Source organism: Eschrichtius robustus, chromosome 9, assembly GCF_028021215.1.
Source record: "Eschrichtius robustus isolate mEscRob2 chromosome 9, mEscRob2.pri, whole genome shotgun sequence".
NCBI classification, from domain to species: domain Eukaryota; kingdom Metazoa; phylum Chordata; class Mammalia; order Artiodactyla; family Eschrichtiidae; genus Eschrichtius; species Eschrichtius robustus.
In genome coordinates this window covers 43,597,698-43,622,046 of record NC_090832.1, presented here as the reverse complement: position 1 = coordinate 43,622,046, position 24,349 = coordinate 43,597,698, and the positions used below count along the sequence as shown (strand labels likewise).

General features: G+C 39.7%; 1 protein-coding gene and 1 pseudogene across 1 annotated transcript in view; one reads left to right on the top strand and one right to left on the bottom strand.

Moving 5' to 3' along the window:
- SLC35F1 (solute carrier family 35 member F1) overlaps nt 1-24,349 on the top strand; it is a 412,158-nt gene that overhangs the window by 36,664 nt on the left and 351,145 nt on the right. The window lies entirely within an intron of this gene.
- LOC137769334 (centromere protein Q pseudogene) lies at nt 6,690-8,258 on the bottom strand (annotated as a pseudogene).

Genomic DNA, 24,349 nt, shown 5'->3' with positions numbered 1-24,349 from the left:
TACTGAATGCTGTGCTCATACTTGCCTCTCCTCCCCACCCTCAGGGCCTTTGGCTTACTATGTTAGACAGCTTTTGCCCTTAAAATGAATTTTCTGTTGCAGGCAGTCTCCACTGTCCTTCCTGCACCCTGGCGTCCATTCCTTTTACTTTCAGAGTTCTGCCAGATGTGCCTGTACATGCCTGAACTCTACATGGAGACATGATTCAAGTGTGTTTCCGCCCATGCCCCAAGAAGGCCTCTTAGCCCTAATGTAAGTCAGTGGATGCAGATAGGTACTTTTAAGAACAAGTATCCCTCAGCTCTACTTCTCAGACAGATCTGAGTCTCACATTAGCCTAGTCAAGTACTGCAAGTAATTTTTGCATTTGTCTCTTTTCCCCAGGAGCTCTTCCTCTGGTATTTTTATGTTTAAACAGCAAGTTACGGTATACTGAGATTATGTGGGTGTTCTGGACCTGGATTTTCCACAGTGCCCAATTCATCTTTGAAATTTTCTGACATTCATTGAAAGCTACTCAAAAATTTCGAAAACTGGAATACAAAGGACCTTCATCCCAATAAGGTTCCTGAGACTTGCCATAGTGTATAAACCTGGAAGAATAACAGATACCCTACTATGAAGTTATGGAAGAGGAAAAGAAGTAGGGAGGAGGTGATTTTTTAAGTAACTGAAAGGTTACCCTATGTTCACATTATTTTCCTTTTCTACTTTTAAATTAGGAGAATTCTCCTTTTAAATCAGCTCAGAGAGGCAGGCACAAGCAAGCTGAGCGGATACAAGTCACTGTATCAGTGTTGCCTTGGTGGGGCAAAGGGGCAGAGGGACCTGACACATGGTCCCACAGCCCATGGTGCAGCCCAGCATGAAAGGGTGAATTAGTAAAGAGGAATGAGCATGCGCCTTCAGGCCAGACCAGGCCAGGGTGCTCCTTTAAGTTAGTCTTTTCCCTGTATCTGCTGATTGAAGAGCCCTTCTAGCAATTAGCCATGGCAGTTTAACCAAGTGAGCAATGGCATGGAGGAAGTATGCAAGGAAATCATTTTTCGTTTCAAAATGAGTGTGGTGGGGAGAGAAATACATAAGGGTCAATAGCTCTTTCCTAGGCTCATTGCTTTTGATCTCTTATAAATCGATTTGCTGAATACCCAGAGGGACAAAAAAAGGATGCAGCAGAGGCTTCAATCATCAGAAGGCACTAGGCACTTTCTGTTGAAGTGTTGTGGAGGATGGAGTTTTATCTCTGAGGATCATCTGGGGCATTTCATCTATTCTAAGATGGTCTCTATTTATTGCCTTCGTGATTTTTTTTAGATTACGTCTCAGCATCTGAAACTTTTCCTAGAAATACAATAACGGCAACTTGCATTTATACCCATATGGTGCTCACTGACCTGAAATTCAGATTCGCTCCCTCGTCCCAGTTTCTCTCCTTCAGTGTTTTAAGACCTGGTGGTCACATGTCGGCTATGCTGTTACTATTTGGTTTTAAGAATCTAGACCTATCTTTCTGATTTATAAATTCCATATTAAAGAAGGTATTTTCTAAAGCAAAACAAAAGCTCCAGTACCTCTTGAGAGAAAATCTGTATTTAGATCAATTATTTTTAGGCTTTCATGCTGAAAATGTATTGGAAAGACTTTTTGCTGTTTTAAAACGTTTAGAAGCAAATTAGTCTCACCACATTGTTTACATTCAAGGTAAAGCTGTAACTGTTTTCCTTCCTCTTCTATTTCTATAATCAAGGCAAGAAGGTTCACAGAATAGGGGTAACATCCTTGATGAAACCCTAAAGTCAAAACCAATGAATAACCATAGCAAAGCCAATAACACTTACTACAATAATGACCCTTCAAGTAAACCAAGAACCATAGGGATGTCAAGGGCAGCTCATCTGGTTGTGAAATGACTATATCTTTAAACCAGTGACTTTCTTTCTTTCATGCAATATTCTGTTTGCCTTTGGAAATTATGGATTTGATTGCCAATAATGCAACAGATTAGCTTTAGATTCAGAAACAAATTCATTCCATGGAATGAATTGTTCAAGTACCACTGAAGATTTGAGCCTGTATTTAAACAGCCATATATACATTTAACCCTATTTCTTGTTTACTTGAGGCTTTTCTGAATGAAAACAGACTTCTTTTTTTCATCTGGAATCCCCATCCATATCTGGAAAACACTCATAAAATAAACATGCCTCAGTAGTTATTGTTGATACTTTAGGAGTTAGCTAAGCAGATTTTCTTCTTCATCATCATCTTACCATCATTTGCATAATAGTTACCTTATATTTGAATTCCTACTGTGTGCGTAGCACACCTCTTTCTCAAGATCATAAACATTATCAAGGAGAAGCAAAAAGTAGTGGAAAAGCCACTGCAGGCGTATTTTATACAAATTATCATTTAATCTTCTCAACAACACTTTGAAGTATCATCTTTTTACTGACATTGGTACTTGCCAACAGAGCCTGGTCACTTGTTTAAGGTTACACAGCCAGAGAGTGTGCGGTAAGGACTTGAACTTGAAACTTGAAGTTTTACTGACAACAAAGCCCTTGCACTCATTATGGGATTTGGACCTAATTGCACTGTTATAATGAATTATGTAAATATTATGAGCTTAGATATTTTAAATATCCAGGAAAAAGGAAGAACAATTTTTTGTGTGTGTAGTCAAGAGATCAAAGCCAGTTTGATACAGAATGTTTTGACTCTGAGGATGTTCATGACTTCATGTTTGTGAATTTCAATTTTTAATAACTAACACCAATTAATTTTCATTTTTTCTAGAAGCAGCCTCTGTTCTACTCAGAACAGCTCATTTCATTTTTTAGTGTATTTTTATTTTACTGAAAATAATGTCATCGGGTCACTTGTTCTGTATAATTTTTAAAACAATGATTTAATATATTGTTCAGCTTTCTGGCATATATTAAAATGTTAATGATTATAGCATCTGTCATTGAAGTGGAAGTCCAAGTTTCTTGGTCAAATATTGTCGTGATTGAAGTTTTACCAGGAAGGTTTAATTCTTCTATCAATGGTTAGCCATTGCCAGTTTCATGCTGGTAATTTCTGCCAAATCCGATTCCCCAGATCATTGTCAGTAGCAAGATGACATGTGTGGTTTTAGCTACTGAAATTTTGTTTTAGGTCACTTATTCTTACCAGTAATGTATTCATTTAGAAATGAAAAAAAACCTGATGGTTTTTATTTATTTCTTAGCTAGTCCATGAGAAAATTATGATCGGCTTATCTTATCACAAATTACCCTTTGTCAAAATACCATGCCAGTCTCAAATTCTTTCAATTTTAACACAATCAATAGTCAAGTACCTCTGAGACAACTTTTCCTGTCAAATGTACGGATATTGTTATTGATCCATTTTTGGATTGAGTCTTGCAGATCCTGTTAATGGATTTCTAAAATACAGGGTGCTTTACTTCAAATTCCATTTGAATGTGCTATGTGTATCTCTAACCAAATTATTTGGTAGATCATAACAGCTGATTTATATTTCATCTTGGGACCAGATCTGGGGAAGCAGCCAAAACCACATTTTTCTGAACCAATTTAAAAGTGGTTGTAGTTTTTCTAATATATTAATTTGCTAAGTCTCCAATGAAGTCCTAACTTATAAATTGGAATTTAGGCAAGTGATGCAATTATCTCCTCTGCATGAACAAAATACATGTTGTTATTAGATGCGCTGTTAACATTCTCTGCTCCAACTTTTACCAGATTAAAAAAAAAACCTGAAAAATTTAATGTCATGGAAAATTGAACAGATTGAATTAATGCCACTTGTTAAGTCTATGGACATTGATGTCAGTGTGAAATTTTGTGTAATGTCCTTTTTGGGTTTAAGCGTACGTCAGTGGTAGATCAGAGATCATTGAAACCATCTTGTAATGGAAATTATCGAAATCCTTGGCAAAAAAGTTGGCTCTATTTTGAATGTTCTATCAAGGAGAAATCTTTTCATTCGATTGTTGCAGTGAACATGAAGACCATTGACCAGACTCAAACCAAATAAAAGCTTTCCGTATGTGTAGGTCTGAAAACGTTGTTAAACCTCAGTTTGTATCAGTCATAGCATTGGTTTTGCTGGTACGGAAGAAGTTCCTTTAGCTTCACTTTTTGTCATCACATCTGCCTTTAGTTGTCCCCCTTTTTGCCTCCCTCTTATGTGGTCTGATACACATAAATCTGAAATAAAGATGGTATTTCCAACTTTATAAGCATTGGTCATGGAAGCACAAACTCTGGCAACAACACCTCCATGAGAATGTTCCTTCAGCATCCACAGATCCAGTCTCTTCGTGGAGATGTGAAGTCTAGCTTTACAAGTGTGAGAAATGCACTAAAAATGGATGGTTTCATCATTATTTTTGAAAATAAGTGGCCATCACAAGACAATTTTCTGCACTTATATTCCATAGTCTTGTTGTTCTATATTTGTGCTTCCTATTCAGAAACAAAACATGAACAATTATAGAGAATTTTTTTCTATAGTTGAACTCTAGTCCAGTTTTCCTATTTGTTATCACTTTGCTTACTGTGTGCTGTCTGTGTACATTATTGGTGGTTCAAAGGCCATTAGTAAGGAAAAAATAAAGGATCTGGGTGAAGGAAGGAACAAATCATCTCTGAGGACAAAGTTATGAGATTAGATATCCTACTTCCTTGTCAAATGTAGAATAAATTGTGTTGTTGGGCTCAGAGCCATGCTACAAGTGGAAAATGCTCTGAATAGCTGAAAAGTTCAAAATGTAGTGAAGAAAAATACTGAGTAAATTTAACGTCCTGACAAACTAGTTATTATTTTTGTGTTATATCCTGAAAAAAGTTTTCAACTTTGTTTTCTGAGATCCGCCTCTCCTAGCACACAGACACATCAACACACCCACACAGTGAGAATATATTCTAAGTGTAAGCACATGATAAGTATTTGTTGATTTGTTTTGACCTACTTTACTGCCATCTTTATGGCTGCATCTGTTCTAGAGAGAGAATGCCTGCATACAAACAAGGCAAATTTAACTAAACTTACAGGATTCCAGTTTTAAAGAGTAATTTGTAAGCAGTTTTTGAGATGTGATTCTTATTTCTGTATGAAGCCGTTCTTACTCTTAATTTCAATTACGCTGTCTAATCTGAGTGTTTTTACTATACTTCTAAATGGTCTGGATTCTTGCATAAGGGTAGCTAGAACTGTCTTTGACGAGGTACAGCAGATTTGCGGGTTGGAAGGCAGAGCTGAGAAATCTCTCTTGGCAGAGTGTGTGGGCAAACTGCCGGGGCTCCGAGGGCCAGGGCTGTTCCCATCCACGGGTCATCTGGCACTTGCCCAGTCACCCCCTAATGCTGCCCAGTCTCAGTCAGGGTATAAAAGCGACTCTCCTTAAGTCATGCATAGATGGGGTTGGCCCTATTTGGAAAGATGTACTACAATAGAGGGTGTGTTTCTCCTTGTTTGAATTTTTTTTTCACATACAGTCACAAATTTACTACTATTTCTTTAGTACTTGCTACATACATTATGTCAGTTATAACATCCCTCAAGGTAGGCAGTGTTTATTACCCCTTTTTACACTTGAGGAGACAGTTCTTTAGGGAGAGTAACTCATATTATATATGTTTATATATAGATAATATATTCTTCGCAGCTTTTCTGAAAAATAAAAGCTAACTGCTCATGATGATTATTTTAGAGAGCATTGCAAGTGTTTTTGATGATCACTTCTTAATACTTAGAAGCAGCATCCTTTTCCCCCTTCTCTAGTTTTTAAACCTCCAAGTAAAGACATGTTTCCAGTGATGCAGGCTTAAGGAGACTCTCCCCTGTCTTTTCACTATCAGTGCTATGCTTAACTCGAGTTGCCCTGTCTTCACAGCGGGATTGTAATGGGAAACGCTTCTCTTCTGGATAGTAACAAGCTTTTCCTTTCGTAATGTAGAGATATTTTTAATTTTGGAAAAAGTGTAAGTTGCTCAGTATAACGGTTCCTCAGAAATGAACTTTTAGAGATGGATCTCAGAAGAGCTGAAGACAGAAACATCACAAGGAGAGAGACCACAGTCCTAAGAGAAAATGATAGTTGTTAAAATGATGAGCATTTTCCATGAGTTGTAAAAAGTTTTGAAAGGAATTACAGTTAGTGTTGTTAGTTTAGAATCAAGGAACCCAAACTCTGACTCTTTCCTTGTGCTTCATTATTCTGACCAGACTTTGGTTCAAGAATAAAAGGAAATGAACTGGATGATTTCCTCAGTAACACCCATTTCCCTCCATTCTCCTCACACCTAACTTCCAAGTCCTGACTCATTTCCAGACTTTTTGGAAAAGGTTGAGAGTGGAGTAGGAGAAGAGGAGAGTCTAAATGGGTTTGCACCTAATCCAAAAATGTGGATTTGAAACTTATTCTCTCAATAACAATGACATAACCACAAATAAAATGATGTTGTAAAAGCAGCCTGCAAAGTGCCATTCAAATATAACTCTCACATCCAGTCTAAGATGACAGAAGGGCCGAGATTGTGTTTCTTTTTTTTTTTTTTTTTTTTTGGTTAAAAATGATTTTTAATATATTTAAGTGATAATTTCTTCACGTGTATATGCTTATTATCGCAATGAGAAAAGATTTAGAAAGGGATTTTTTTTTGGTCTGGTGTTTATTTTAAGGGAATAAATGAACTTGGGTTCGTTTTTAACAATTTTATGAAATAAAGGTATGCTCTGATGAGAGTAGAAAATAAATATTCAACATCTATTCACTAACCTAACCAAAGAAATAAAATGTTCATGCTACCTCTAAAGTTAAAGACACCTGGCAAATCTTAATTATGCCACAAAAAGTCTAGGGAGTTATGTAAAAGAGCAAAGGCATTTGGGGACTTCTAGAGTTCCACATGACCGGACAGAAAATGCAAGTCATCAGCCAAAAAAACAATACTGATACCAAACACATTTTTATGTGCTAGGCACTATAAACACTTTACGTATGTTAAGTCACAGTATCATATTTCCTCTGCACTAACCAATAAATGAACTCTATTCAGCCATTATAAACCATCAGATTGTGGCTGTTCTCATTTTACGGTTTTAGGCAAATAACTGGAAATACAGCAACATAAATGTGAGTTCCTACATGTGGGAATTGATAAAAACAGTTTTCAAGGCCTACGTTAGATGTATAGAGGTTAATGGTAGATTTATAGAGGTTAATTTTAAAGCGCATATTAGGAGAATCCTGAAGAAGCCTCAGCCCCGGCAATATCACGTAGAATAACATTTCTACAAATTCATAAACATTAAACTCATATGGAACAATCTACAAACAAAACAAAACAATAAACTCTTTAAGAGGCATCCAGTCTTTTATAGACTTCTTCAATGAAAGTTAACATGTTCTTCATCTGGGGTGAATTATGGAGAACATCTAAATCTTTCAGAAGAGCGTTCTGGTTTGGAATTAGCATCAAAATTTTTTTCTGAAGTATGGGTGCTTTGAGACTCTTCTGAGAAAGTTCGGGAAGAGAGAGTACCTCACTATCTATTTGAAACATCTGTTTTACCTTCCTTTCCTCTTCTTCTCCCTCACTTCTCAGAACATGAACTTTGTTCTTTAAACTGTGAATATCCCCAGTCATTGACTCTATGGTCTCCACTATTTTATCTGTTTCTTCCTGCAATAATGCCAGACCCTCTTCATTAGCTCTGTGCTGTGCCCTTTCCATTTTCAGTAGACTTGACACATGAGTTAAATCTTGCTGCTTTTTGGGAGGGACTTTCAGGGTTTCACACAGTTGCAGCAATCTTTTCTTTAGGAAGTTCAGATGATATTGAATTTTTTCCTTTTCTCTAACACTGTTACTCAAAATTGCTATTATTACTGATTCCATCATAGTTTGCAAATGTTCTCTGCTACTCTTCGAAAGAGGTTGCCAGGTTTTTCTCTTGTGGGTTGCGATCTTTACCTGTTTTAGATTAGTATGCTTTGCTTGTCCTTCAGAAGACAGATGTTTTGGATGACTTTTATTTTTTTTCGTTGTGTTTCTAACCTCTTTCTCTGATAACTCCGCTTCTTCATTATCAATTTTTCTTTTTGGATTTCTTTTTAAATGTTGAGACCTTTTTTAGAAGGATTTGCTTTGCTAGACATCTTGATGTAAACAGAACAACTATAACAGTGTTTCAAAATGTCAAAGACGCCTCTTGAATCCTTCCAGGTGCCGCGCTCAGAGCAATTCCCGAGATTGTGTTTCTTAATTCAAATCTGAGTAAGTTAAGGTTTTGAGAGATTGGTGCCTCTCCTTACAAAGTGCTGGAGGGGTGGGCCTTGGATAAGAACTCAGGCCACATGACATTCAGTCTAATTTTCTTCAGTTCACCATGGCTTTCCCATTTTAAGCTGAGTTTTCTGTCATAAGTATGAAAGAGCGTATAATATTTCCTTCTTAAAGGTGACTACATCATGGTCCTTGTTAACCCTTGTGTAAATTCTTCTAAGTGATTTGACTTAGAGGAAAACCATTAGTGGCTAAATGGAAATGTTGTGCTTTGTGACGCTACCAGAGAAGTAGGGACAAATGTCCTTAAAAATTATTGACTTTTTTGGACACTAAGAGTATTTAGGTTACCTGATACTGACTTTCAACCATTGCAGACATTTTTAGCAGTTATAGAATAGTATTGTTTGTTTTAATTTTCAAAAACCAGGTCTGGAAGGCAGGATAGCTGTTTATTGACCTGGCTCACTCATCCATTTAACAGGTATTTATTTGAGTGCCTACTCTGTGCCAAGCACATATTTAGGTTTTGGGGAAACAGCAGTGATCAAAGTAGACAGAAAGCTCTGCTGTCATGGAGTTTACATCCCTGTGGAGGAAGACAGACAACAATAAGATAAATATATAAAATATATGGTATGTTGTATAAAGGTAATGGCTATAAAGAAAAACTTAAAGTGGAGGGGTGATATGAAGTATGGAAAGGGTGATGAAATTGAAATAAGGGGCTAGGGAAAGCCTGACTGTTAAGATGACTTTTGAGTAAAGACCTGAAGGACATGAGGGAACAAGCTATTGGGGTATCTGGGGAAGAGCTTTCCACACAGAGGGAACAATCAGTGCAAATGCTGATGCCATAGGTGCCTGGGATATTCAAGAAATAGTGGGAAAAGAAGTTCTAGAGATGAAAACAGGACTGATCCTTGGAGAAGGGCACTGCAGACCATTGTAAGGACTTTGGCTTTTCTCTGAGTGAAATGAGAGATTTTTAGCAAAGGGAAGATGGGATCTGATTTATAAGAGCTCTCTAATAAAAGATCACTCTGGCTGCCGTGTTGAGAAGAGACAGTCATAGGTGGGCAAGAATAGAATGAGAGAGATCATTTAGAAGATGACAGCACTAATCCAGGTGCAAGTTGATGGTAGCTGTGTACATGCTAAGAAGTGGTAGGATTCTGGATATATTGTGAAGGGAGAGCCATCAGGATTTCTGGGCTGATTGGCTGTGGGGTGTGGAAGAAGGAAGGGAGTTAAAGATGACATCAAGGCTTCTGGCCTGAGAAACTGGAAAGATAGAATTGCAGTCACCTATGATAGGGAGGGTGTAGTGAGTGAGCGGGGATGAGGGAAAGATCAGCAGTTCAGTGTTGAATCTGGAATGTGTGTTAAGTATTCACGTCGATTGTTGAGGAGGCATTTGAGTCTGGGAGTCTGGAGCAGGGGAAGGGTCTGGCTGGGCATACACGTCTGGGAGTTATCACATAGTTGATATTTAAAAACATGGTACTGGGTGAAATCTCCAAGGAAGTGATATAGACGAAGGAGAGAAGAGGACCAAGGACTGAGCCCTGGGTCACTCCTACATTATGAGCTAAGGGGAAGGGGGAACCAGCAAAAGAGACTAAGAAGCAGTTATCCATGAGGTATAAATAAACATTTTTTGTATTAGTAGATTAATTTGTTTCAGTATTTCTTCTCGTATATGAAGCAAATGGCAGTAAAGGAAACTGAGGAAAAGTGGCCAGTGGTGTAGGGGAAAACCAGGAAAATGTTCATAAACGACAGGGCGTTGACTAAGACAAATCCTAACTGTTAAATGGCAGAACTAAGTCCGCATGGAGGTCAGGGATGAAGAAGCAGTTACACTCATTTTCCCCTCCAGCCTTTGCTCTTGAAAATGTATCAATTTTAATTACTTTGGATTTGACTTGGTATTGAAAGATAATTTAGGCTTTTATATCCTGGATACTTGGTAAACAGCACCTACTCTTTTACTTGGAAGTTAGGTCCATTGCCCTCTAAATTGTTTTCGTATACTGGGGCGGGGGGTGGTTAAGTTTTCTCTCTGATTTGATTCTCAATTACATTTCTTTTGATGCTTGAGGATAAGAGCATCCTTGGTTCTGGTGGAGGGTCTAGACTTGTCTTCATGGCCTTTATTTATTTAACAAACGTTTTTCAGAATCTATTACATATCAAGCTTTGCAGTTAGTGTTGGGTTTACAAGTATCAAACAAGTTAACTCCCTTTCCTGAAAGAGTTCTCACTCTAGTGTGCATGAGCAATTATAATGGAGTGTGATGTGTGCTGTAGTGGACATGAGTGTTGAGGGGAGATTTGTTAAAGAAACTCCAGGGAGAGAGCAACCAACTTTCTGGCAAGAATTGAAGAGTGCTTCTCGGAAGAGGTAATACTCAAGCTTAGTCTTGAACGATCAATAAGAGTTTTCCAGGGAACAAGAGGGCAAAGGATATTCTAAGCAGGGAAGCAATATATGTCTGGGCAAAATAGCATGAAGGCAGAAGTGCAGAGTTTAGAAGGCATGTGGGGGAAAAGTCAGAATGGTTAGCAGGAGCTGGATTATATAGGCCATTTTATGGCCTGGGCTGGGCACTGTTCTTAATGTCCTTTGTGTATTTACTCACTGAATTCTCACAACAACCCTCTGGGGTGATATAGTAAATCCATTAAATCCATTTTTGCTGATGTGTGTCCTAAGGCAGAGAGAGATTGAGTGATTTCTCAAAGCCATAGTACAGTTATAATATGTGCATCTTATGCTAAAAGTGTAAGTTGGTTAGTCCTAACACTTTTCCTCGTTATTTTCTTCTTGGAATTATTAGGAACCTCCTTCGTTATGGCTTATCGTTTAGTCTCCATGACACACCTGCTATCCTCCATCATATCATATTTGACAAGGGCCTTAATTATTTTTGATGATTTTTTCTCCTCTTTCCACAAATTTGAATTTAAAGTCTCTTTATTAGGTTGGCAAGTCTCCTGCCAAGGCTCAGTTTATGTGAGATGCCATCTGACCCCTTCCAGGAGCCCTTGATCCTGACATTGTGAACCATGGCTCAGAAAAACTTCCATCCTTTAACACTTTCCATGGAACCTGCTGTTCTCACATGTGCTCATTTCCCTCATGTAATTATCACCTTCAAGTTGGACAAGATTTGAAAATAGTATCTGTTCACTTGTGTCGCCGGGGCTTTCGGTGTCCTAACCTATCACTGTAGGTTTCTACGGAAGGAGCTGTGAACGGTAGTGCGAGTGGCCTGGGTCCAGGAAGTGGTGCACCACCTGGTTAGCCATAGATTCACACGGTTCACCTTTAGTAACATACGTCTCTCTCTGGGGGATAATTGGGGTCCTTGCACTTGATAATGCATCTTCTTTACTGTTCTGTGGTATGAAATGCTTCCTCATTTGCAGGTCTGGTGTTTTCCTCCTTGAGCAGAGTCTCACATTTTTTGAATAACTCTCTTGGCGTAGCTTTTTCTTCTGTATATTACGGTCTCCCATTTGCAGCCCTTCAACTAGGTCTTCATCCTGTGCTACCCATTTTCTTCTTTTTCTTCTGAGTGTTGTTTCTGCCCAGGGATTATTCATCTTCTTTAATAAGCTAGTAGAGAGGTGTTCCTCAAGCCCTTTCACATTTTTCTCTAGCAAGGAGTTTGATCCTAGCCTGCACTACAGTAATTGGGGGCCACACATCTACTAGGGGCGTGGCTGAACTGGCATTTCTTCTAGACTCTACTAACTTCTAGGTTTTGGATGCTTGGTGAGGTTATGTAATATCCCGGAGCATGTACTGCCATCTCAAGAGACTTGAGCCTTTGTCAACTGGACCCTGAAGGCAGAGCTCCTGGCTACAGTGTTCTGCTGCTGCTCCAATTCTTAACATTAAGGACTATTGGCTTTGCTAGTTTTGTTCAAGAAACATTTATCCAGCAGCATTTATTGAATACTCTGTGCCAAATGCCATGTAAGATCCTTGGCATACAAAGGTCTCTCCTTTCAAGGCGACTCATTCTCCAGCAGAGTGACTCAAAGACCAATGTACATCTCTGGTCACTGACTTATTTCAAATATTCCTGGCACATGTAGCCATAAATTCAAATAAAATAGAGGATTTCCATTATAAAACTAAGATGGTAGATATAGGGAAATCATCTGATGTAATTTTTAAAATTTAAGTGAACATTAAACATTAGCAATAAACATGCTCAGAGCGTTTAATTTGAAAATGTGCAGTGTTGGAATTATAATGCCCTAAATTACAATTAAGGCACAGGAGGAAGCAGGTGTTGAAACAACATCAATGTTGATAAATAAGGGACTTCTAAATAGTCTAAGATATTTCTAAGAAATGGAAAGAATTTTTTCAAATTCTTTAGCATATAGGGCTTCCCTGGTGGTGCAGTGATTGAGAGCCCGCCTGCCAATGCAGGGGACGTTGGTCCAAGCCCTGGTCCGGGAAGATCCCACATGCCGCGGAGCAGCTGGGCCTGTGCGCCACAGCTGCTGAGCCTGTGCTCTGGAGCCCGCGAGCTGCAACTACTGAGCCCGCGTGCTACAACTATTGAAGCCCACACGCCTAGAGCCCCTGCTCCGCAACAAGAGAAGCCACTGCAATGAGAAGCCCCCGCAATGAGAAGCCCGTGCACCACAGTGAAGAGTAGCCCCCGCTCGCTGCAACTCGAGAAAGCCCGCGAGTAGCAATGAAGACCCAGTGCAGCCAAAAATAAATAAATAAAATAAATAAATTTTAAAAAACCCATATAGTCAAAGAATTCATTCTTAAATATGTCTAAACTAAAATAAAAATCACAGACATGCACAACGGAATGAATTACTTTCTTATTCACTTCTGTCTGGATGCTCTATTCTTAGTCCTGAACGGGAACATTTCTCTTCATAAGGGATTTATTTCAATCGCATGAATGTGATCTATGAAAAAGATGATATTTTGTAGGATTTGTGCAGAGTCCAGAATCTTTCCAGAATGAACTGAGGGAGCTTTGGAGCAAGGCTGGAAAAGCCTAAGATTTAGGGATCAAATTCAGTGCCCAGAAGGAAAGACTTAATTAATCTGCTCTTTCTCAGGAGAAAAAAAAAAAACAACAAGAAGAAAAGAAAGTCATATTAGAAGGAGTAAAGAGTTTTCTGCTAGGTTTGAGAGTAAAAGTCTTAGTTATGTCTTGATAACAATCTGGACATAAAACTCTTGTAGAGATGGAAAAAACCCTCATTTACTAGAAATTTAGCAATGTGATTTTATTTTATAAAGAAAAAATGAGCAAAATGAAATTCAGTGGAATTGAATGATCTAGCAAAAATCAGGAGTATGTATAAGATACAAAGTATTTCCTTTGTTTCCAAATAACAAAGGAAACACAAAAAATAACAAAAGGACAAAGTCAAAGAAAACACTTCGGCAAGTTGAAAGCATGATCTAATTTTTCTTCTAAATTTCTGGCTTCTCTGAAAGAATAGTTAACAGACTTGCTTCTTTGTGCTGTGTAGGTCAAGGAATATGCTAGAGATAAGAGACTGGGAAAAGACCCCTGTTCAAACTGAGGCCAATGTTCAAAGACCCCACACTAATGCTCTTTTTGCCAGCAGCCTAACCCTTCCCGAAGAATGACACTGGTGCAGGAGGGTGGGTGGAAGACAAGGCCGAGGGAGATGGAGAGGAATTCCGTCTGGATTGCCAATGGACTGTGCCTAAAGTTGTCCAATAAGTCCAAGGGATTCCCTGCAAAGTGTCTGCCGGTGGAATGCAGAGCTTTTGAAAGGAACCTTTAGTGCAGCTGGGAGTGAACATTGCCTGTGCTGTGGATGCCAGCCGGTGGCCTGCCTCATGCTGTGCCCTTCTGCCGAGCAGCCATCTGCTGCAGCTTTAATGAATGAATCTCTCTTGGGTTTTTTTTTTGACAGAACAATAGCTTCTGTGGTGTGATCTGCATTCCGATGGATGGATTGAATCCTTTGCTGGCACTCCTGTGGGCTTGTGTGTGGGTGTGTGTGGGGGGGGGCGGGTGAGGGGAGAGGGATGGTGTGTGTCTGAGTCTTCTCCGGTGGGAGACGGTGGATGTTGTCGAGAAGGTTAATGCGTTAGGTTGATTTTTAATTGGAATGCTCCGTCACCTCTTCCTTTGGAGACCTGCACAATTGGGCTGCTGCTTGCACCTCTACATTTCCTTTTCCACAGCTTGTTAATCTTTCCCCCTAAACACTGAAGGATGGAGTCATTCTTTCCAGAAATGCTAGTGAAGAACAGGCCTATGGAATAAAATATTTAAGCCGATTTTTTCCTTTTTTAAAAAAATCACCTGACATTAACTTGGGTTGATTAATCTCCTCTGTCCCTCTTGCCTTGGCTGGTGTCTATAAATACACTTTGATGCAGTTCCCTGGAGGAAAGCTCTGTAGCCCTCGTCAATATCGCTTTTTTCCCTGTGGTGTTCATCAAACTACAGGCTGGTTCCTCTTAATTACAAAGGAGAGAAACACCCCAAAAGACAAATCAAAAACTTTACCAGGAGACGATTGATTTGGTCTTTCATTTAATTGTCCTTAGAAAAAGAGAAAATCCTATTTTGCTTGTCAATACTGGTCCTGTGGTTATAATCATTAGCCTAACAGAACTGAAGGAGAGGTTAATCTGGGGGAAAACTTTTGAAGATGATTTTGAAGAATTGGGTTATTGGACTCACTGAGATCACCTAGTTTCTGGTTTTCAAGAAAAAAAATTATTTCAAGTAAAATCTTACTCAGAACCTTTACATGTAAATCAGACACAATTGTAGCTGCTCTTGTTGAAGTGGAGAGAAGTGGGCAGGATAGAGGCTCAATCTTACCTCACAGTGGTCTGCGTGTACAGGGATCTGTTGGACAGAGTTTGTAAAGCTACTTATAGAGAGTATTTATTTGTTTGGGGGTAGAATTCTGCTAAACCATTGTGGAGAGTAATTGCTATTATTTTTGTATTTTTATTGTTATTCTGCCTTTTAACTGTTAGCAGTAATGTGATTTTATAACTTTCACTGGGATCTCTTCCACTCATCAATTTGGGCTACATAGGCAGAGGATGGGATAAATGGGAACTGAAAATCCCTTCCATTCTAAAATTCAAAGGCAAATGGAAATGTTTTTACTTTTATTTTTTTGTGAAAATTTTCTTACATAGTTGTCACATGATAGCCTTACCATTAGGTATTTTATTACTGTAAGAACTGTGCTTTAATTTTTATTGAATTTATCTTTCTATTTATGGATTTATTTATAAACATACATACCTATATATGTATTTATTTATACACATGTACATATGTAAACTACATTTTGTGTAATTCTTGCATAGTTCATTTTGAGAATACACATATCTCCACTGGTAGACAGCAACTTGGAGCACCCCTGAAATTCCTTTATACAATCCACTTACCAAACCCTAAGAAAATCCTTTTTATAGAGACATCAAGAAAGTCTCATCAAATATATAAGTTGTTGCTGTTTTCCACTTAGGGGTCAGCCAGGGGCTAAAAGAGCAGGCTAAGGAGGCAGGCATTTATAGTCACATCTGAATCTGTTTTATATGTGAATGTTTCAGAGTCCATGTGTGGTCCTGGGACCCCAGCCAATCTAGGGGGATAGAGATGCACATCTCCAATTAGGCCCCATATGAAGGTGTCTGAGTGAGTGGGTAACCTGCTGTTCTCATGGTGGGCATAAAGCAGATAATTTATTGTAAAAACTGGGATCGTTCTGAGAGTGAAAGGCAGCACTAATTGAATGGAATGCTATATCAACTGGGGTATGTGGTCCCCATACTAGTAGTTCTTGATGTCTCTTTGGCCGCTGTGGTTGAAGAGGATCTTCAGCCCCACAGATTTCAAAGTATAGCCTTAAGCATTTATGAAGAAGATCTCAATAACTCAAGAAGACAAAAGTTATCTGAATTTTGTTAAATCAGCTTGATATTTTATAATAGTCTTAATAGGTGATAATGGCTTTTAACTTGGTCATGGATTATGAAAGTGGTGCAGTGAGAAAGCCAGTTGAGCAACCATCAGTGATGAACGTGGTGACCAAGAAGACAAGGTTTTTTTTAGGGAGTCAGTAAGATTATGTTGCTCAAGCTAGATCTGCAGAATTAAAAGACTGCAAGGGAAGAGGTAACGATGGAGATATGGGGTGGAGATGGCAGGTAAGAGTCATTCTCTCGACTGGATGTATGCTCTACTGTATCCCAACATCTGAATATATAGGAATATGTAGATCCAAACTTTCATCTGATGGCTCCTGATCCAGACTTTGCATTCATATGGTCTGGGGGTGCCTTGTCACAGACTGTCTTTCTGTGCCTCAGTTTTCTCATCTATGCAAATGGTTAAATATGCAGGAAATATAGTGATGACCCCATGGTTTTCTTACTCACTGAGTATTAATATTATACTCAGGATAAAATTTGGAATGTTAAGCATATTTTATTGTATTGTACTTCTTTGAAAATATTAACTCATCTATAATTTATTTTGAACTGTCCATTAACCTTAATATTAAATTAAGCTTCACAATCCAGTCCTAGACTATTTCAAATACCTAGGGGCTAATACTTAATTTTTAAAAAAATTAATTTATTTTATTTATTTATTTTTGGCTGTGTTGGGTCTTCACTGCTGCACACAGGCTTTCTCTAGTTGCGGAGAGCAGGGGCTACTCTTCGTGGCTGTACACAGGCTTCTCATTGCGGTGGCTTCTCTTGGTGCGGAGCATGAGCTCTAGGCGTGCAGTCTTCAGTAGTTGTGGCACACGGGCTCGGTAGTTATGGCACACAGGCTCTAGAGAGCAGGCTCAGTAGTTGTAGCACACGGGCTTAGTTGTTCTGTGGCATATGGGATCTTCCCAGACCAGGGCTCAAACCCGTGTCCCCTGCATTGGCAGGCGGATTCTTAACCACTGCACCACCAGGGAAGCCCCTAATACTTCATTTTTATAATTTATCACGAGAAGATTCTTTCTTATAGCTAGGTCATTTTTTAGCATTAAGTTGACTAACATCTGAACATGATATTTATGCCACTTAATCTATTGTAGAATCCCTGTGCTATTTTATATCTCAGGACTTATACATCCTGATTTTTAAGTGATTTTTAAATTGCTGTTGCCAGAAGGAGCACAGTTTAGGAATTGTAAGCAAAATTAATATTTGAACTGTATTTCGTAACATTTATTCCCTCCCAAAACTAGATACCTTATTTTCAAAGCTATACTTGGAACCGATTGTCCAAAGCATAGTGTGACAAGTAGTCTGAGAAATGGACTGCATTTTGGAATCGGGACTCTCCCAGCCTATGGTTACCACACATGGAGCAGCCGACATAGGGTAGAAGCTTTGCACATGGTAGAGCTCTGTGAAACTTTCTCAAGTGCGGGATTATATTATCCCTGGCTTAAAGTTTTTTATTGCTTTTTTGGATCTTGAAGGGAGTCTTGATGCTCCAGGGTCGACAATTATGAACAAGACTTCCAAGCTCCCAAAGGTGGTCCAAGAATTTTCCCCACCTCACCACTTCCCCAGAGACCCAAGGGTAAAGGAAAGAGGTTAGAGTAATCAGGAACTAGAGAGGATGCGAATGGGGCTGTGTGAGGCCTCAGCTCAGTGGAACCCTGGTCCAGGATTACCCACTTTCTCTCATTCATGCCTGTGGTGAATTACTGCCTTTGTTACCTTGCTCAACTCAAAGTTTCCTACCTGAACTCAAGTGCCCTGCTTGAGGATGGTCTGAGATAATAAAAAGCAGAAACAGTAGCATAGAATTAAGGACTGAAAAGCGTTTTACAACTCTGGAATTTCATCTGCTAATGCAACCGTGCTGGCTTAAACCAGCTGGCTGGGCTCTGGCTTGTGGAGAGAGTGGTGTCCTGCCATTTGGGAGGTATGCATGAGTTGTTTTACAGGAATGTCAGGAGCCTCCAGCCAAGCTGAATGCTGTCTCTGCTTCCAGGCCCACTCTTACGTGTCCTTTCTGCATCTGTGTTCGATGCCTCCGGGTAGCTCACGTATGCCTGTTCTTCAATTCATAAGCAGGGTGTCTTCCCGGCAGACAGAATGGAGCACCTCAAGCTTTGTCTCCAGATGGTGACTGGTGTGAGTGCACTGCAGTGGACAGGAGAGAGTTGGGGTACTGTGGGCATCAGGCTTTTCCAGAAGATGGGCAAGCCCGGGTCCTTTTGCCTTGCCCAGCCAGAGAGAACATGTATGGAACAGTGCAGAGCGATTGTGCTGTCTTTTGATGTGCTGTTGGGTTGCCTTGCTCAGTGAAGGATGCTGGCCCCTCCATTGTGGATGGGAAACTGTGATTAAACCTTCAACGAGCGCTTCTTTACTAGGCAACGGGGGGACAGTGCCTGGAATCTAGTCAGTTCATTGATAAAATTCGAGGTTGAAAGCATGACTATTCCTTTGTGTAAGTGCATCCAGGCCTCATTAACGGGCTACTGCCCAACTCTGCCATCTGATCCAGCCGCTGAGTAATCGGAGGCATTGCAGAGGCCATTTTAAAGCGCCTACAAGTGAAGCTTTTAATTTCTCACTGGAAAATTTTGGGACTTGCCAGATGTCACCGAGGCCCCTGCTGATTGGTTAGGGTTTCAACGGATATTGAGGAGGCAAGGAAACCCCATTCTTCTTAGTGGACATATTTTCAGTATTTTCTTTAAGCAAATATCTAACTTTAAAGCCAGACATTTGTCATAACTCTTAGCATCAAAGTGAAAGCTGAAAAAGGAAACAAGATGAAGAGGGACGTACATTTTCCCCAGTTTTGTCCATGGGGCAATATTCTAAGCCTGCAGTAATAACTTCCTTCTTGGCCCTGGTTGGGAGGTTTTTCTTCAGAGACATGCTTGGTGAGCATCTCTCCTCATGACTCAGGTACCCTGAATGATTTTCTGCCTCTGCATCCAGTGTGTCATCTTTTTTTCTTCCATCTTCTCCAGCATATTTCTAGGTAAAACAAACATTTATCAAAAGAAAGAATGACCCCAACTGCCCATGTGAATATTTTAGTATTTCTTGACTCTAACTTCTTTTTTGACCATTCTACACCCCTTATAGAAATACCTTCGTCACATTCAATTTTCAGAGGTTAGTGATTCTAGAACTATATGATACTGGGACTCTGCTTTGGAGAAAGCCACAAGAAGTAAAGAAAAAAGAGAGCATCAAGTTGTAAAGCATTGTAGTGGCACTTAGTATATATTAGAATTTTCAAAATAGGTTCTACCAATCATCCAAAAAAGCTTGAATTTTAGATGCGAGCTTTGATAGAAGCATCTGAAAAATAGTTTCGTTGTATAATCCATTATTCCTTTAGAATATATACGGAGAAATTTAAAAGATTTATATAGGGTTGTGAATTTTTGGTATTGGCTGTTAAAATGTATCTCTCTATACTGTTCTAAAAATGAACAGTTTTTCTCTCCTTTTGTGGATAGTTCTTGGCAACAAAGAGTGCTTCAGTGAAAGACCGTGGTAAAATATGCATTCCTTTGGTAGACCTCTACATTTCTAGAATTTCTGATCCCTAACTTGTCATTCATACCCTGGAGAGGTAGTTTAGTGGAATTAGAGCCTGGACTTCAGAGGCAGACTACTTGGTTCAGATCTTGACTTCTCTACTTGCTCGTTGCGTGACCCTGGGTAAATCGCTTAACCTCTCTGTGCATTCATTTCTTCATCCATAAAATGTGGATATTCATAGGGTTGTTCTGAGGCTTATCCAGGTGATCTATGTAGAACAGGCATGGTAACCACTCTGAATGTTCACTATTTCCTAGCATTCTAAGTCATGGATATGGGTACAGTAATGCACTCTGAGCAGGATGGGAATCGCTAGCAGAGGAGACTGAGGCAGCCTCACAGCGCTTTTATCAGGGCTGTGTTTGGGAGCTGAGTGCCCTGCTCCTTTAAGCACACCGTATCAAACGCTGTCTTCTGCATCCAGGACTTGTAAGTGAGACTTCCATGTAACAAGGGCCTTTTGACATCTCAGTAACTAAATCTCTGTCTGTGGGGCCCGAGGCAAAGTTCCTCAGTGCTCAGGATTGTTCTGCAACAAAGAGTTTAACATTTAGGTTCCCGTGTGCCATATCTGAAGAGAGGAAAACAATTCTAGCATCTGGAAATAGATGTACCTTGCCATACCTGAGATATAGGAAAAATAAGTAAAATATATTCTTACATAAATACATAGCTATAAAAATAGGATTCAATAAACAAACTTTTTGGCTAAATAATGCATGGAATAAGAACAGCAAGCATGACAGCATTTGAAATTCCTCTCTTCTAATGCAGTTGAAAAAATAGGTTGAAGAACCAAGAGGTTCTTCAGAGACATTATTAGGATAGATTTAAAGTACATATAATACTGGACATATTTAATAAATAATAATTATAAATTGAAACAGTTCTTTTTGATCACCTACTATATGCTACTTCCACAAGCTTCCGCAATGTTCTCCACAGATTATTAGTTACATGCTATCAACTTCATTTTTAGAAAGTAAAACTAGAGCTGTGAGAGATTTATTTGAGGTTATATATAGCTAAGAATTGACAGCAGCATTCCAATCCGGCAATATCTGACTCCGAATCCACACACTTTCCACTGTAATCTTATTGTCTTTTCAAGGATAATTTATTGGGCTGGGCAAAAAGTTCGTTCGGGTAAGATGTTACCGAACAACCGAGTGAACTTTTTGTCCAACCTGATAGTTCCGTCTGGTGGAAAACTAACAGTAGAAGCGCCTATTGTGTGCAAGGCACCGAGGAAGTGCTGGGATCCAAGGCAAACCAGACAGGCATGCTCCCTGCCTTCAGGAAACTGACAGTCTAGATGGGATGACAACTCTTAGCAGCTATCTATATATTTGCTTCTCTCTTTCTCTTACGCATTCCTAGATGTCTGCCTTGAGTAGACACTGCCACTGCCTTGAGGATAGTTTAGACATTTGTTCTCTGCAAGATAATATTTTTAAATGTCCTTATTTGTGCCAAAATGTGTACATCTTAAATTCTCACCCCCATTACCTACCGTTGGCACCTGACACGGTATTTTACAGACTGGATTATGCACAACATAGGTTCATCATCAGTTTGGTTACTTTGAAGGATCAGCGGGAGAATTATAAATTAGCAAGTTACAGTGTATTTCATGTTAAAATAAGACATCTGATTCTGTCAGCTTTCTGACTCCCTACATGATGCAAGTAAAGCTGAAGTAGATTTGTCCTGATATTGTGGAGCTCACATAGAAAGGGAAAGGAGGAGCAGGAAAGCAGTCCTTCTGGTATATTTCCAAAGAAAGTGGATGCGGTATAGATGAAGTATCTTTGCAGGAAAGAAAAGTTGTGTGACAACTGATGCTTGATGGAGAAGGAACGAATCATTACTACAGGCACGAGAGAGGGCAAATGTCAGGTGCCCAGAGAGGCAGGGAGAAAATGAGGCTTGATGGCATGTTTTAGAGCTTATTTAGGAAAATTTGCATCATTTATTTCGCACTTCTTCATAGCTATATGAAACTTGCATTCCTTCATTTAGCAGACTCTTTGCACTTAGGATTTGCTTTTTAGTTTCACTTAGGAGCTCAGGAAGAGAAAGACGTGCGCCCTATGACACCCCGTGTCCAGTCACTCATCTTTGCCTAACTTGGTGTCACCTAACAGAGCATTACATCTGCTTCAGGTCTTCACATACATAATGGAAAGGGAATCAAAAGGAGGATCAGACTGTGTTGCATTTCTCTCAGGAATTGTGAATTGCAAATTTCCTGTAGGCTTAGAGTGTTTTCTTTTTTTTTCCTAATGAGCGGCTGCTCATTTATAATGGGAAATCCTTTAAGGAACTCCATGAAACTCTTGGAAATGAGACAACAGAATCTCCGTGAATGGATAAGGAAAGCATCTCTAGCAGATTCAATTCTTCTGACAACATTTCTCCTCCGCTTTATCACTGAGACTATTCAGAAAACCAGAACAATTGCAGGCAGGACACCAAGACTCTGGTCATCTCCACAGGATGAGAACATTTAATAAAACCAAATGGAAACCTTGTGATCTCTTCCTTCCCAGCTGACACTCAGGCTGCCCGGACAAAGGGCTGATTAATAGAAGAGAGCCGGGCATCAAGCTCCAGCATTGTTCGGTCAGATCTAGAAGGGCAGCGATTTCCAGTGCTTCTCAATCCCATGTCTGTGTCCGGCCTCTTCCTTCTCCACTTCTCCTCCTCTCGCTGCCCTCTGTGCTCAGTTCACAGCAGGCACAGATATGCAGAGTTTCCTGAGGGACATGGCTGTCATTTTTCTTGATTCCAGTGTTAGCTTCTTTAACTACTAGCCTGAAGTCTCAAGTTAGGTATGCAACGCAACATCTACAAATTTAATCTTTCCCAGTAGTAATCTACTGTAAAATGAGAGATTTCTTTCCAGTATTGAACGTACTAATGTGTGACATCTTCCATTTTCTGTAGTTCTAATTTGACACAACTTAATCAATAGCCCTTCTTTACATTTCTGTCTCTCCTATAATGCCTAGTCTTACCGATTACAGATAAAGGTATGTGAAGAAAAGTCTCGTCCAGCATAAGATAAAGCAGTGATGGCAGAACATTTGCAAATGGAATAAATGCCTGTAGTGACTGTTATTCCTGTGTGAGGACCTGTGCCTGATGATACTATTGAGGATGTTGTAGTTATGTTTCTAACATCTTGGACATTTACTAACTCTTGTATTATGAAGTGAATCCCTGTTTCCGTTGGGAGGTATGGGGTCCTTGGTATGTAACATTTCTTTAGAATTCAGGATCAATCCATTGCCAAGCCAAGATGTAACCACATACGAGAGGCGAGACAGGCAGGTTCTTTGCTTTCCCATCCAGTCTACGAATCTCCATTTTCACTACTGTATATGGGTGAGGAGACCACATAAGCTCATGAAATATTCCCCCAAGATTTTAATACAGAAAAACCAAAATCCATATGTAGTGTTTTATAAGACAGTGAGATTATTTATTTTTTCCTTCACTTATTAAAAATTCCCTTCGTTTCTGTAGCTCTTTCAGCATGTTTACATTTTGAAATGACTCCCCCTCCTTGCTTTTTGAAAATGCGGGACCTTGAACACCATCACACACACAAGCACACAAAAGGTTTTTTAAGATTCACTCTTCTTTGATGTAAAACCACGGGGTCTTGTATAATCATCTGCTCACCCAGAGAGCAGATGCTGCCCTCTTTCTCAGCAAACAAAGCTTGGATGAAAAGGGCAACAATGCAGGGAAGATGTTCACGCCCACCACTCCTCTCCCACCGAAGGGCGCTGGACTTCCCCGGATGGCCTGCCAGCTCGTGTCAGTTGCTCCTCACGGGGCCTTCCTGAGTGATCAAAGGAGAAAGTGTCTTCAGAGTATAATGTGCTGGAGAAGAAATATTGAAAAATGCAGAGATATGGGTCTCTAGACGAGCCAGGGCGCTCTTTGATTGTGATAGGCTGCTCTTGCCCACTTTTCATAACATGGGAAAGCCCTGATGCATGCACGGACAGCACAGCATGTGGGAACCTGTGCTGGGGGACTCCGGACACCTGGGCTCAAAGTCTGGCTCCACCACTTCCTGGCTCTGTGATCTAGGCAAATATCTTAAATCTCTGCACCTCAGTGTCTCACATAATGCTGTGCTGGTAAACCGGCTCAGGGGCACGGGTAGGGGGAAGGGGAGGAGCTCTGATTTGTAGCGTTTGCCAATTTCCACTACTTCCACTATGGCGATTTCAAGCTATCAAGGGTTGTGGCTTGCAAAACTCCTGAATATTTAACAGTAGGCTCAGTAGCTAGCACAAGCATATCATTGCCAGTCTGTAAAATGGGCATAATAGAGTTTACCTCGTAGCGTTGTGGTCAGGATTAATGAGACACTGTATGCAAAGCACTTAGCACCATCAATTCTGGAATACAGTCAATACTTAATGAATAGTAACTG